This window comes from Schistocerca gregaria, chromosome 9, assembly GCF_023897955.1.
Source record: "Schistocerca gregaria isolate iqSchGreg1 chromosome 9, iqSchGreg1.2, whole genome shotgun sequence".
NCBI lineage: Eukaryota > Metazoa > Arthropoda > Insecta > Orthoptera > Acrididae > Schistocerca > Schistocerca gregaria.
Window position 1 is genome coordinate 229,419,219 of NC_064928.1, and position 16,304 is coordinate 229,435,522.

Here is a 16,304-nt window from a genome sequence, read left to right on the forward strand (position 1 = left end):
GAGTTGCATGGGAGAATGTGAAAAGTGTTCATATGTAGTAAAAACCTGAGAAATCCGTCCGTTTTCGTCATTTGTTATCGAATCGACTTAAAGCCAGATCGTCACATTGGCCGCTCTACTCTCTGAAACGGTTGTACTTATCGTCTGCAAAGCTATGTCGCGTGCTGCGGTTTGCGGAGACACTAAAAGCACCATAGTAGAACACAGATGAAGGATCTAAGTTGATGTAATATCCAGTAAGGAGTAGTACAATTCAAGTTTTAGGTATCGAATATTGACTTTTTAGCTGGCTTTGGTGCCTTGGACATGAGCTAGGACCTTAAGATTCTGCATGAAAGGAGGACTAGCAGCCGAGTTGCACGGGAGGATGCGAAAAGTGTTTATATGTAGTAAAAACCTGAGAAATCCTTCCGTTTTCGTAATTTATTATCGAATCGACTTAAAGCAGTGCGTCACATTGGCCGCTCTTTTCTCTGAAACGGTTGTACTTATCGTCTGCAAAGCTATGTCGCGTGCTGCGGTATGCGGAGACACTAAAAGCACCATAGTAGAACACAGATTAAGCTTCTCAGTTGATGTAATAGCCAGTAAGAAGTAGTACAATTCAAGATTTAGGTATCGATTATTGACTTTTGCTGGCTTTTGTGCCTTGGACATGAGCTTGGACCTTATGATTCTGCATGAAAGGAGGACTAGCAGCCGAGTTGCATGGGAGAATGTAAAAAGTGTTCATATGTAGTAAAAACCTGAGAAATCCGTCCGTTTTCGTCATTTGTTATCGAATCGACTTAAAGCCAGATCGTCACATTGGCCGCTCTTCTCTCTGAAACGGTTGTACTTATCGTCTGCAAAGATATGTCGCGTGCTGCGGTATGCGGAGACACTAAAATCACCATAGTGGAACACAGATGAAGCTTCTAAGTTGATGTAATAGCCAGTAAGAAGTAGTACAATTCAAGTTTTAGGTATCGATTATTGACTTTTTAGCTGGCTTTGGTGCCTTGGACATGAGCTATGTCCTTAAGATTCTGCATGAAAGGAGGAATAGCTGCCGAGTTGTATGGGAGAATGTGAAACGTGTTCATATGTAGGAAAAACCTGAGAAATCCGTCCGTTTTAGTCATTTGTTATCGAATCAACTTGAAGCCAGATCGTCACATTGGCCGCTCTTCTCTCTGAAACGGTTGCACTTATCGTCTGCAAAGCTATGTCGCGTGCTGTGGTATGCGGAGACACTAAAAGCACCATAGTAGAACACAGATGAAGCTTCAAAGTTTATGTAATAGCCAGTACGAAGTAGTACAATTCAAGTTTTAGGTATCGATTATTGACTTTTTGCTGGCTTTGGTGCCTTGGACATGAGCTAGGACCTTAAGATTCTGCATGAAGGGAGGACTAGCAGCCGAGTGGCACGGGAGGATGCGAAAAGTGTTCATATGTAGTAAAAACCTGAGAAATCCGTCCGTTTTCGGAATATATTATCGATTCGACTTAAAGCAGTGCGTCACATTGGCCGCTCTTCTCTCTGAAACGGTTGTACTTATCGTCTGCAAAGCTATGTCGCGTGCTGCAGTATGCGGAAACACTAAAAGCACCATAGTAGAACACAGATGAAGCTTCTATGTTGATGTGATTGCCAGTGAGAAGTAGTACAATTCAAGTTTTAGGTATCGATTATTGACTTTTTAGCTGGCTTTTATGCCTTGGACATGAGCTAGGACCTAATGATTCTGCATGAAAGGAGGACTAGCAGCCGAGATGCATGGGAGAATGTGAATAGTGTTCATATGTAGTAAAAAAATTAGAAATCCGTCCGTTTTCGTCATTTGTTATCGAATCGACTTAAAGCAGATCGTCACATTGGCCGCTCTTCTCTCTGAAACGGTTGTACTTATCGTCTGCAAAGCTATGTCGCGTGCTGCGGTATGCGGAGACACTAAAAGCACCATAGATTAAGCTTCTAAGTTGATGTAAAGCCAGTAAGAAGTAGTACAATTCAAGATTTAGGTATCGATTATTGACCTTTTTGATGACTTTGGTGCCTTGGACATGAGCTAGGACCTTACGATTCTGCATGAAAGGAGGACTAGCAGCCGAGTTGCACGGGAGAATGTAAAAAGTGTTCATATGTAGTATAAACCTGAGAAATCCGTCCGTATTCGTCACTTGTTATCGAATCGACTTAAAGCCAGATCGTCACATGGGCCACTCTTCTCTCTGAAACGGTTGTACTTATCGTCTGCAAAGCTATGTCGCGTGCTGTGGTATGCGGAGACACTAGTAGCACCATAGCAGAACACAGATTAAACTTCTAAGTTGATGTAATAGCCAGTAAGAAGTAGTACAATTCAAGTTTTAGGTATCGATTATTGACCTTTTAGCTGGCTTTTGTGCCTTGGACATGAGCTAGGACCTTATGATTCCGCACGGAAGGAGGACTAGCAGCCGAGTTGATCGGGAGTATGTGAAAAGTGTTCATATGTAGTAAAAACCTGAGAAATCCGTCCATTTTCGTCATTTGTTATCGAATCGACTTAAAGCCAGTTCGTCACATTGGCCCCTCTTCTCCCTAAAACGGTTGTACTTGTCGTCTGCAAAGCTATGTCGCGTGCTGCGGTATGCGGAGACACTAAAAGCACCATAGTAGAACACAGATGAAGCTTCTAAGTTGATGTAATAGCCAGTAAGGAGTAGTACAATTCAAGTTTTAGGTATCGAATATTGACTTTTTAGCTGGCTTTGTTGCCTTGGACATGAGCTAGGACCTTAAGATTATGCATGAAAGGAGGACTATCAGCCGCGTTGCACGGGAGTATGTGAAAAGTGTTCATATGTAGTATAAACCTGAGAAATCCGTCCATTTTCGTCATTTGTTATCTAATCGACTTGAGGCCAGTTCGTCACATCGGCCCCTCTTCTCTCTGAAACGGTTGTACTTATCGTCTGAAAAGCTATATCGCGTGCTGCGGTATGCGGAGACACTAAAAGCACCATAGTAGAACACAGATGAAGCTTCTAAGTTGATGTAATAGCCAGTAAGGAGTAGTACAATTCAAGTTTTAGGTATCGAATATTGACTTTTTAGCTGGCTTTGGCGCCTTGGACATGAGCTAGGACCTTATGATTCTGCATGAAAGGAGGACTAGCAGCCGAGTTGCACGGGAGGATGCGAAAAGTGTTCATATGTAGTAAAAACCTGAGAAATCCGTCCGTTTTCGTAATTTATTATCGAATCGACTTAAAGCAGTGCGTCACATTGGCCGCTCTTCTCTCTGAAACGGTTGTACTTATCGTCTGCAAAGCTATGTCGCGTGCTGCGGTATGCGGAGACACTAAAAGCACCATAGTAGAACACAGATGAAGCTACTAAGTTGATGTAATAGCCAGTAAGGAGTAGTACAATTCAAGTTTTAGGTATCGAATATTGACTTTTTAGCTGGCTTTGGCGCCTTGGACATGAGCTAGGAACTTAAGATTCTGCATGAAAGGAGGACTAGCAGCGGAGTTGCATGGGAGAATGTGAAAAGTGTTCATATGTAGTAAAAACCTGAGAAATCCGTCCGTTTTCGTCATTTGTTATCGAATCGACTTAAAGCCAGATCGTCACATTGGCCCCTCTTCTCTCTGAAACGGTTGTACTTATCGTCTGCAAAGCTATGTCGCGTGCTGCGGTTTGCGGAGACACTAAAAGCACCATAGTAGAACACAGATGAAGGATCTAAGTTGATGTAATAGCCAGTAAGGAGTAGTACAATTCAAGTTTTAGGTATCGAATATTGACTTTTTAGCTGGCTTTGGTGCCTTGGACATGAGCTAGGACCTTAAGATTCTGCATGAAAGGAGGACTAGCAGCCGAGTTGCACGGGAGGATGCGAAAAGTGTTTATATGTAGTAAAAACCTGAGAAATCCTTCCGTTTTCGTAATTTATTATCGAATCGACTTAAAGCAGTGCGTCACATTGGCCGCTCTTCTCTCTGAAACGGTTGTACTTATCGTCTGCAAAGCTATGTCGCGTGCTGCGGTATGCGGAGACACTAAAAGCACCATAGTAGAACACAGATTAAGCTTCTAAGTTGATGTAATAGCCAGTAAGAAGTAGTACAATTCAAGATTTAGGTATCGATTATTGACTTTTTGCTGGCTTTTGTGCCTTGGACATGAGCTTGGACCTTATGATTCTGCATGAAAGGAGGACTAGCAGCCGAGTTGCATGGGAGAATGTGAAAAGTGTTCATATGTAGTAAAAACCTGAGAAATCCGTCCGTTTTCGTCATTTGTTATCGAATCGAACTTAAAGCCAGATCGTCACATTGGCCGCTCTTCTCTCTGAAACGGTTGTACTTATCGTCTGCAAAGATATGTCGCGTGCTGCGGTATGCGGAGACACTAAATTCACCATAGTGGAACACAGATGAAGCTTCTAAGTTGATGTAATAGCCAGTAAGAAGTAGTACAATTCAAGTTTTAGGTATCGATTATTGACTTTTTAGCTGGCTTTGGTGCCTTGGACATGAGCTATGTCCTTAAGATTCTGCATGAAAGGAGGAATAGCAGCCGAGTTGTATGGGAGAATGTGAAACGTGTTCATATGTAGTAAAAACCTGAGAAATCCGTCCGTTTTAGTCATTTGTTATCGAATCAACTTGAAGCCAGATCGTCACATTGGCCGCTCTTCTCTCTGAAACGGTTGTACTTATCGTCTGCAAAGCTATGTCGCGTGCTGTGGTATGCGGAGACACTAAAAGCACCATAGTAGAACACAGATGAAGCTTCAAAGTTTATGTAATAGCCAGTACGAAGTAGTACAATTCAAGTTTTAGGTATCGATTATTGACTTTTTGCTGGCTTTGGTGCCTTGGACATGAGCTAGGACCTTAAGATTCTGCATGAAGGGAGGACTAGCAGCCGAGTGGCACGGGAGGATGCGAAAAGTGTTCATATGTAGTAAAAACCTGAGAAATCCGCCCGTTTTCGGAATATATTATCGAATCGACTTAAAGCAGTGCGTCACATTGGCCGCTCTTCTCTCTGAAACGGTTGTACTTATCGTCTGCAAAGCTATGTTACGTGCTGCAGTATGCGGAGACACTAAAAGCACCATAGTAGAACACAGATGAAGCTTCTAAGTTGATGTGATTAGCAGTGAGAAGTAGTACAATTCAAGTTTTAGGTATCGATTATTGACTTTTTAGCTGGCTTTTGTGCCTTGGACATGAGCTAGGACCTTATGATTCTGCATGAAAGGAGGACTAGCAGCCGAGTTGCATGGGAGAATGTGGAAAGTGTTCATATGTAGTAAAAACCTGAGAAATCCGTCCGTTTTCGTCATTTGTTATCTAATCGACTTGAGGCCAGTTCGTCACATCGGCCCCTCTTCTCTCTGAAACGGTTGTACTTATCGTCTGCAAAGCTATGTCGCGTGCTGCGGTATGCGGAGACACTAAAAGCACCATAGTAGAACACAGATGAAGCTTCTAAGTTGATGTAATAGCCAGTAAGGAGTAGTACAATTCTAGTTTTAGGTATCGAATATTGACTTTTTAGCTGGCTTTGGCGCCTTGGACATGAGCTAGGACCTTAAGATTCTGCATGAAAGGAGGACTAGCAGCCGAGTTGCACGGGAGGATGCGAAAAGTGTTCATATGTAGTAAAAACCTGAGAAATCCGTCCGTTTTCGTAATTTATTATCGAATCGACTTAAAGCAGTGCGTCACATTGGCCGCTCTTCTCTCTGAAACGGTTGTACTTATCGTCTGCAAAGCTATGTCGCGTGCTGCGGTATGCGGAGACACTAAAAGCACCATAGTAGAACACAGATGAACCTTCAAAGTTTATGTAATAGCCAGTACGAAGTAGTACAATTCAAGTTTTAGGTATCGATTATTTACTTTTTGCTGGCTTTGGTGCCTTGGACATGAGCTAGGACCTTAAGATTCTGCATGATGGGAGGACTAGAAGCCGAGTGGCACGGGAGGATGCGAAAAGTGTTCATATGTAGTAAAAACCTGAGAAATCCGTCCGTTTTCGGAATATATTATCGAATCGACTTAAAGCAGTGCGTCACATTGGCCGCTCTTCTCTCTGAAACGGTTGTACTTATCGTCTGCAAAGCTATGTTACGTGCTGCAGTATACGGAGACACTAAAAGCACCATAGTAGAACACAGATGAAGCTTCTAAGTTGATGTGATTAGCAGTGAGAAGTAGTACAATTCAAGTTTTAGGTATCGATTATTGACTTTTTAGCTGGCTTTTGTGCCTTGGACATGAGCTAGGACCTTATGATTCTGCATGAAAGGAGGACTAGCAGCCGAGTTGCATGGGAGAATGTGGAAAGTGTTCATATGTAGTAAAAACCTGAGAAATCCGTCCAATTTCGTCATTTGTTATCTAATCGACTTGAGGCCAGTTCGTCACATCGGCCCCTCTTCTCTCTGAAACGGTTGTACTTATCGTCTGCAAAGCTATGTCGCGTGCTGCGGTATGCGGAGACACTAAAAGCACCATAGTAGAACACAGATGAAGCTTCTAAGTTGATGTAATAGCCAGTAAGGAGTAGTACAATTCTAGTTTTAGGTATCGAATATTGACTTTTTAGCTGGCTTTGGCGCCTTGGACATGAGCTAGGACCTTAAGATTCTGCATGAAAGGAGGACTAGCAGCCGAGTTGCACGGGAGGATGCGAAAAGTGTTCATATGTAGTAAAAACCTGAGAAATCCGTCCGTTTTCGTAATTTATTATCGAATCGACTTAAAGCAGTGCGTCACATTGGCCGCTCTTCTCTCTGAAACGGTTGTACTTATCGTCTGCAAAGCTATGTCGCGTGCTGCGGTAAGCGGAGACACTAAAAGCACCATAGTAGAACACAGATGAAGCTACTAAGTTGATGTAATAGCCAGTAAGGAGTAGTACAATTCAAGTTTTAGGTATCGAATATTGACTTTTTAGCTGGCTTTGGCGCCTTGGACATGTGCTAGGAACTTAAGATACTGCATGTAACGAGGACTAGCAGCCGAGTTGCATGGGAGAATGTGAAAAGTGTTCATATGTAGTAAAAACCTGAGAAATCCGTCCGTTTTCGTCATTTGTTATTGAATCGACTTAAAGCCAGATCGTCACATTGGCCGCTCTTCTCTCTGAAACGGTTGTACTTATCGTCTGCAAAGCTATGTCGCGTGCTGCGGTTTGCGGAGACACTAAAATCACCATAGTGGAACACAGATGAAGCTTCTAAGTTGATGTAATAGCCAGTAAGAAGTAGTACAATTCAAGTTTTAGGTATCGATTATTGACTTTTTGCTGGCTTTGGTGCCTTGGACATGAGCTAGGACCTTAAGATTCTGCATGAAGGGAGGACTAGCAGCCGAGTGGCACGGGAGGATGCGAAAAGTGTTCATATGTAGTAAAAACCTGAGAAATCCGTCCGTTTTCGGAATATATTATCGAATCGACTTAAAGCAGTGCGTCACATTGGCCGCTCTTCTCTCTGAAACGGTTGTACTTATCGTCTGCAAAGCTATGTTACGTGCTGCAGTATGCGGAGACACTAAAAGCACCATAGTAGAACACAGATGAAGCTTCTAAGTTGATGTGATTAGCAGTGAGAAGTAGTACAATTCAAGTTTTAGGTATCGATTATTGACTTTTTAGCTGGCTTTTGTGCCTTGGACATGAGCTAGGACCTTATGATAATGCATGAAAGGAGGACTAGCAGCCGAGTTGCATGGGAGAATGTGGAAAGTGTTCATATGTAGTAAAAACCTGAGAAATCCGTCCATTTTCGTCATTTGTTATCTAATCGACTTGAGGCCAGTTCGTCACATCGGCCCCTCTTCTCTCTGAAACGGTTGTACTTATCGTCTGCAAAGCTATGTCGCGTGCTGCGGTATGCGGAGACACTAAAAGCACCATAGTAGAACACAGATGAAGCTTCTAAGTTGATGTAATAGCCAGTAAGGAGTAGTACAATTCTAGTTTTAGGTATCGAATATTGACTTTTTAGCTGGCTTTGGCGCCTTGGACATGAGCTAGGACCTTAAGATTCTGCATGAAAGGAGGACTAGCAGCCGAGTTGCACGGGAGGATGCGAAAAGTGTTCATATGTAGTAAAAACCTGAGAAATCCGTCCGTTTTCGTAATTTATTATCGAATCGACTTAAAGCAGTGCGTCACATTGGCCGCTCTTCTCTCTGAAACGGTTGTACTTATCGTCTGCAAAGCTATGTCGCGTGCTGCGGTAAGCGGAGACACTAAAAGCACCATAGTAGAACACAGATGAAGCTACTGAGTTGATGTAATAGCCAGTAAGGAGTAGTACAATTCAAGTTTTAGGTATCGAATATTGACTTTTTAGCTGGCTTTGGCGCCTTGGACATGAGCTAGGAACTTAAGATACTGCATGTAACGAGGACTAGCAGCCGAGTTGCATGGGAGAATGTGAAAAGTGTTCATATGTAGTAAAAACCTGAGAAATCCGTCCGTTTTCGACATTTGTTATTGAATCGACTTAAAGCCAGATCGTCACATTGGCCGCTCTTCTCTCTGAAACGGTTGTACTTATCGTCTGCAAAGCTATGTCGCGTGCTGCGGTTTGCGGAGACACTAAAATCACCATAGTGGAACACAGATGAAGCTTCTAAGTTGATGTAATAGCCAGTAAGAAGTAGTACAATTCAAGTTTTAGGTATCGATTATTGACTTTTTGCTGGCTTTGGTGCCTTGGACATGAGCTAGGACCTTAAGATTCTGCATGAAGGGAGGACTAGCAGCCGAGTGGCACGGGAGGATGCGAAAAGTGTTCATATGTTGTAAAAACCTGAGAAATCCGTCCGTTTTCGGAATATATTATCGAATCGACTTAAAGCAGTGCGTCACATTGGCCGCTCTTCTCTCTGAAACGGTTGTACTTATCGTCTGCAAAGCTATGTTACGTGCTGCAGTATGCGGAGACACTAAAAGCACCATAGTAGAACACAGATGAAGCTTCTAAGTTGATGTGATTAGCAGTGAGAAGTAGTACAATTCAAGTTTTAGGTATCGATTATTGACTTTTTAGCTGGCTTTTGTGCCTTGGACATGAGCTAGGACCTTATGATTCTGCATGAAAGGAGGACTAGCAGCCGAGTTGCATCGGAGAATGTGGAAAGTGTTCATATGTAGTAAAAACCTGAGAAATCCGTCCGTTTTCGTCATTTGTTATCGAATCGATCTAAAGCCAGATCGTCACATTGGCCGCTCTTCTCTCTGAAACGGTTGTACTTATCGTCTGCAAAGCTATGTCGCGTGCTGCGGTATGCGGAGACACTAAAAGCACCATAGTAGAACACAGATGAAGCTTCAAAGTTGATGTAATAGCCAGTACGAAGTAGTACAATTCAAGTTTTAGGTATCGATTATTGACTTTTTGCAGGCTTTGGTGTCTTGGACATGAGCTAGGACCTTAAGATTCTGCATGAAAGGAGGACTAGCAGCCGAGTGGCACGGGAGGATGCGAAAAGTGTTCATATGTAGTAAAAACCTGAGAAATCCGTCCGTTTTCGGAATATATTATCGATTCGACTTAAAGCAGTGCGTCACATTGGCCGCTCTTCTCTCTGAAACGGTTGTACTTATCGTCTGCAAAGCTATGTCGCGTGCTGCAGTATGCGGAAACACTAAAAGCACTATAGTAGAACACAGATGAAGCTTCTAAGTTGATGTGATTGCCGGTGAGAAGTAGTACAATTCAAGTTTTAGGTATCGATTATTGACTTTTTAGCTGGCTTTTATGCCTTGGACATGAGCTAGGACCTAATGATTCTGCATGAAAGGAGGTCTAGCAGCCGAGATGCATGGGAGAATGTGAATAGTGTTCATATGTAGTAAAAAAATTAGAAATCCGTCCGTTTTCGTCATTTGTTATCGAATCGACTTAAAGCAGATCGTCACATTGGCCGCTCTTCTCTCTGAAACGGTTGTACTTATCGTCTGCAAAGCTGTGTCGCGTGCTGCGGTATGCGGAGACACTAAAAGCACCATAGATTAAGCTTCTAAGTTGATGTAAAGCCAGTAAGAAGTAGTACAATTCAAGATTTAGGTATCGACTATTGACTTTTTTGATGGCTTTGGTGCCTTGGACATGCGCTAGGACCTTACGATTCTGCATGAAAGGAGGACTAGCAGCCGAGTTGCACGGGAGAATGTAAAAAGTGTTCATATGTAGTATAAACCTGAGAAATCCGTCCGTATTCGTCACTTGTTATCGAATCGACTTAAAGCCAGATCGTCACATGGGCACCTCTTTTCTCTGAAACGGTTGTACTTATCGTCTGCAAAGCTATGTCGCGTGCTGCGGTATGCGGAGACACTAGAAGCACCATAGCAGAACACAGATTAAGCTTCTAAGTTGATGTAATAGCAAGTAAGAAGTAGTACAATTCAAGTTTTAGGTATCGATTATTGACCTTTTAGCTGGCTTTTGTGCCTTGGACATGAGCTAGGACCTTATGATTCCGCACGGAAGGAGGACTAGCAGCCGAGTTGATCGGGAGTATGTGAAAAGTGTTCATATGTAGTAAAAACCTGAGAAATCCGTCCATTTTCGTCATTTGTTATCGAATCGACTTAAAGCCAGTTCGTCACATTGGCCCCTCTTCTCTCTAAAACGGTTGTACTTATCGTCTGCAAAGCTATGTCGCGTGCTGCGGTATGCGGAGACACTAAAAGCACCATAGTAGAACACAGATGAAGCTTCTAAGTTGATGTAATAGCCAGTAAGGAGTAGTACAATTCAAGTTTTAAGTATCGAATATTGACTTTTTAGCTGGCTTTGGTGCCTTGGACATGAGCTAGGACCTTAAGATTCTGCATGAAAGGAGGACTATCAGCCGCGTTGCACGGGAGTATGTGAAAAGTGTTCATATGTAGTAAAAACCTGAGAAATCCGTCCATTTTCGTCATTTGTTATCTAATCGACTTGAGGCCAGTTCGTCACATCGGCCCCTCTTCTCTCTGAAACGGTTGTACTTATCGTCTGCAAAGCTATGTCGCGTGCTGCGGTATGCGGAGACACTAAAAGCACCATAGTAGAACACAGATGCAGCTTCTAAGTTGATGTAATAGCCAGTAAGGAGTAGTACAATTCAAGTTTTAGGTATCGAATATTGACTTTTTAGCTGGCTTTGGCGCCTTGGACATGAGCTAGGACCTTAAGATTCTGCATGAAAGGAGGACTAGCAGCCGAGTTGCACGGGAGGATGCGAAAAGTGTTCATATGTAGTAAAAACCTGAGAAATCCGTCCGTTTTCGTAATTTATTATCGAATCGACTTAAAGCAGTGCGTCACATTGGCCGCTCTTCTCTCTGAAACGGTTGTACTTATCGTCTGCAAAGCTATGTCGCGTGCTGCGGTATGCGGAGACACTAAAAGCACCATAGTAGAACACAGATGAAGCTACTAAGTTGATGTAATAGCCAGTAAGGAGTAGTACAATTCAAGTTTTAGGTATCGAATATTGACTTTTTAGCTGGCTTTGGCGCCTTGGACATGAGCTAGGAACTTAAGATTCTGCATGAAAGGAGGATTAGCAGCCGCGTTGCACGGGACTATGTGACAAGTGTTCATATGTAGTAAAAACCTGAGAAATCCGACCATTTTCGTCATTTGTTATGGAATCGACTTAAAGCCAGATCGTCACATTGGCCGCTCTTCTCTCTGAAACGGTTGTACTTATCGTCTGCAAAGCTATGTCGCGTGCTGCGGTATGCGGAGATACTAAAATCACCATAGTGGAACACAGATGAAGCTTCTAAGTTGATGTATTAGCTAGTAAGATGTAGTCAATTTAGGTATCGATTATTGACTTTTTAGCTGCCTTTGGTGCCTTGGACACGAGCTATGTCCTTAAGATTCTGCATGAATGGAGGAATAGCAGCCGAGTTGCATTGTAGAATGTGGAAAATGTTCATATGTAGTAAAAACCTGAGAAATCCGTCCGTTTTAGTCATTTGGTATCGAATAACTTGAAGCCAGATCGTCACAATGCCCGCTTTTCTCTCTGAAACCGTTGTACTTATCGTCTGCAAAGCTTTGCCGCGTGCTGAGGTATGCGGAGACACTAAAAGCACCATAGTAGAACTCAGATGAAGCTTCAAAGTTGATGTAATAGCCAGTAAGAAGTAGTACAATTCAAGTTTTAGGTATCGATTATTGACTTTTTAGCTGGCTTTGGTGCCTTGGACATGAGCTATGTCCTTAAGATTCTGCATGAAAGGAGGACTAGCAGCCGAGTTGAATGGGAGAATGTGAAAAGTGTTCATATGTAGTAAAAACCTGAGAAATCCATCCTTTTTCGTCAGTTGTTATCGAATCAACTTCAAGCCAGATCGTCATATGGCCCGCTCTTCTCTCTGAAACGGTTGTACTTATCGTCTGCAAAGCTATGTCGCGTGCTGCGGTATGCGGAGTCAGTAAAAGCACCATAGTAGAACACAGATGAAGCTTCTAAGTTGATGTAATAGCCAGTAAGGAGTAGTACAATTCAAGTTTTAGGTATCGAAAATTGACTTTTTAGCTGGCTTTGGTGCCTTGGACATGAGGTAGGACCTTATGATTGTGCATGAAAGGATTACTAGCAGCCGAGTGGCACGGGAGGATGCGAAAAGTGTACATATGTAGTAAAAACCTGAGAAATCCGTCCGTTTTCGGAATATATTATCGAATCGACTTAAAGCAGTGCGTCACATTGGCCGCTCTTCTCTCTGAAACGGTTGTACTTATCGTCTGCAAAGCTATGTCGCGTGCTGCGGTATGCGGAGACACTAAAAGCACCATAGTAGAACACAGATTAAGCTTCTAAGTTGATGTAATAGCCAGTAAGAAGTAGTACAATTCAAGTTTTAGGTATCGATTATTGACTTTTTAGCTGGCTTTTCTGCCTTGGACATGAGCTAGAACCTTATGATTCTGCATGAAAGGAGGACTAGCAGCCGAGTTGCATGGGAGAATGTGAAAAGTGTTCATATGTAGTAAAAACCCGAGAAATCCGTCCGTTTTCATCATTTGTTATCGAATCGACTTAAAGCCAGATCGTCACATTGGCCGCTCTTCTCTCTGAAACGGTTGTACTTATGGTCTGCAAAGCTATGTCGCGTGCTGCGGTTTGCGGAGACACTAAAAGCACCATAGTAGAACACAGATGAAGGATCTAAGTTGATGTAATAGCCAGTAAGGAGTAGTACAATTCAAGTTGTAGGTATCGATTATTGACTTTTTAGCTGGCTTTGGTGCCTTGGACAAGAGCTAGGACCTTAAGATTCTGCATGAAAGGAGGACTAGCAGCCGAGTTGCACGGGAGGATGCGAAAAGTGTTTATATGTAGTAAAAACCTGAGAAATCCTTCCGTTTTCGTAATTTATTATCGAATCGACTTAAAGCAGTGCGTCACATTGGGCGCTCTTCTCTCTGAAACGGTTGTACTTATCGTCTGCAAAGCTATGTCGCGTGCTGCGGTATGCGGAGACACTAAAAGCACCATAGTAGAACACAGATTAAGCTTCTACGTTGATGTAATAGCCAGTAAGAAGTAGTACAATTCAAGATTTAGGTATCGATTATTGACTTTTTGCTGGCCTTTGTGCCTTGGACATGAGCTTGGACCTTATGATTCTGCATGAAAGGAGGACTAGCAGCCGAGTTGCATGGGAGAATGTGAAAAGTGTTCATATGTAGTAAAAACCTGAGAAATCCGTCCGTTTTCGTCATTTGTTATCGAATCGACTTAAAGACAGATCGTCACATTGGCCGCTCTTCTCTCTGAAACGGTTGTACTTATCGTCTGCAAAGATATGTCGCGTGCTGCGGTATGCGGAGACACTAAAATCACCATAGTGGAACACAGATGAAGCTTCTAAGTTGATGTAATAGCCAGTAAGAAGTAGTACAATTCAAGTTTTAGGTATCGATTATTGACTTTTTAGCTGGCTTTGGTGCCTTGGACATGAGCTATGTCCTTAAGATTCTGCATGAAAGGAGGAATAGCAGCCGAGTTGTATGGGAGAATGTGAAACGTGTTCATATGTAGTAAAAACCTGAGAAATCCGTCCGTTTTAGTCATTTGTTATCGAATCAACTTGAAGCCAGACCGTCACATTGGCCGCTCTTCTCTCTGAAACGGTGGTACTTATCGTCTGCAAAGCTATGTCGCGTGCTGTGGTATGCGGAGACACTAAAAGCACCATAGTAGAACACAGATGAAGCTTCAAAGTTTATGTAATAGCCAATACGAAGTAGAACAATTCAAGTTTTAGGTATCGATTATTGACTTTTTGCTGGCTTTGGTGCCTTGGACATGAGCTAGGACCTTAAGATTCTGCATGAAGGGAGGACTAGCAGCCGAGTGGCACGGGAGGATGCGAAAAGTGTTCATATGTAGTAAAAACCTGAGAAATCCGTCCGTTTTCGGAATATATTATCGAATCGACTTAAAGCAGTGCGTCACATTGGCCGCTCTTCTCTCTGAAACGGTTGTACTTATCGTCTGCAAAGCTATGTTACGTGCTGCAGTATGCGGAGACACTAAAAGCACCATAGTAGAACACAGATGAAGCTTCTAAGTTGATGTGATTAGCAGTGAGAAGTAGTACAATTCAAGTTTTAGGTATCGATTATTGACTTTTTAGCTGGCTTTTGTGCCTTGGACATGAGCTAGGACCTTATGATTCTGCATGAAAGGAGGACTAGCAGCCGAGTTGCATGGGAGAATGTGGAAAGTGTTCATATGTAGTAAAAACCTGAGAAATCCGTCCGTTTTCGTCATTTGTTATCGAATCGACTTAAAGCCAGATCGTCACATTGGCCGCTCTGCTCTCTGAAACGGTTGTACTTATCGTCTGCAAAGCTATGTCGCGTGCTGCGGTATGCGGAGACACTAAAAGCACCATAGTAGAACACAGATGAAGCTTCAAAGTTGATGTAATAGCCAGTACGAAGTAGTACAATTCAAGTTTTAGGTATCGATTATTGACTTTTTGCAGGCTTTGGTGCCTTGGACATGAGCTAGGACCTTAAGATTCTGCATGAAAGGAGGACTAGCAGCCGAGTTGCACGGGAGGATGCGAAAAGTGTTTATATGTAGTAAAAACCTGAGAAATCCTTCCGTTTTCGTAATTTATTATCGAATCGACTTAAAGCAGTGCGTCACATTGGGCGCTCTTCTCTCTGAAACGGTTGTACTTATCGTCTGCAAAGCTATGTCGCGTGCTGCGGTATGCGGAGACACTAAAAGCACCATAGTAGAACACAGATTAAGCTTCTACGTTGATGTAATAGCCAGTAAGAAGTAGTACAATTCAAGATTTAGGTATCGATTATTGACTTTTTGCTGGCCTTTGTGCCTTGGACATGAGCTTGGACCTTATGATTCTGCATGAAAGGAGGACTAGCAGCCGAGTTGCATGGGAGAATGTGAAAAGTGTTCATATGTAGTAAAAACCTGAGAAATCCGTCCGTTTTCGTCATTTGTTATCGAATCGACTTAAAGACAGATCGTCACATTGGCCGCTCTTCTCTCTGAAACGGTTGTACTTATCGTCTGCAAAGATATGTCGCGTGCTGCGGTATGCGGAGACACTAAAATCACCATAGTGGAACACAGATGAAGCTTCTAAGTTGATGTAATAGCCAGTAAGAAGTAGTACAATTCAAGTTTTAGGTATCGATTATTGACTTTTTAGCTGGCTTTGGTGCCTTGGACATGAGCTATGTCCTTAAGATTCTGCATGAAAGGAGGAATAGCAGCCGAGTTGTATGGGAGAATGTGAAACGTGTTCATATGTAGTAAAAACCTGAGAAATCCGTCCGTTTTAGTCATTTGTTATCGAATCAACTTGAAGCCAGACCGTCACATTGGCCGCTCTTCTCTCTGAAACGGTGGTACTTATCGTCTGCAAAGCTATGTCGCGTGCTGCGGTATGCGGAGACACTAAAAGCACCATAGTAGAACACAGATTAAGCTTCTAAGTTGATGTAATAGCCAGTAAGAAGTAGTACAATTCAAGTTTTAGGTATCGATTATTGACTTTTTAGCTGGCTTTTCTGCCTTGGACATGAGCTAGAACCTTATGATTCTGCATGAAAGGAGGACTAGCAGCCGAGTTGCATGGGAGAATGTGAAAAGTGTTCATATGTAGTAAAAACCCGAGAAATCCGTCCGTTTTCATCATTTGTTATCGAATCGACTTAAAGCCAGATCGTCACATTGGCCGCTCTTCTCTCTGAAACGGTTGTACTTATGGTCTGCAAAGCTATGTCGCGTGCTGCGGTTTG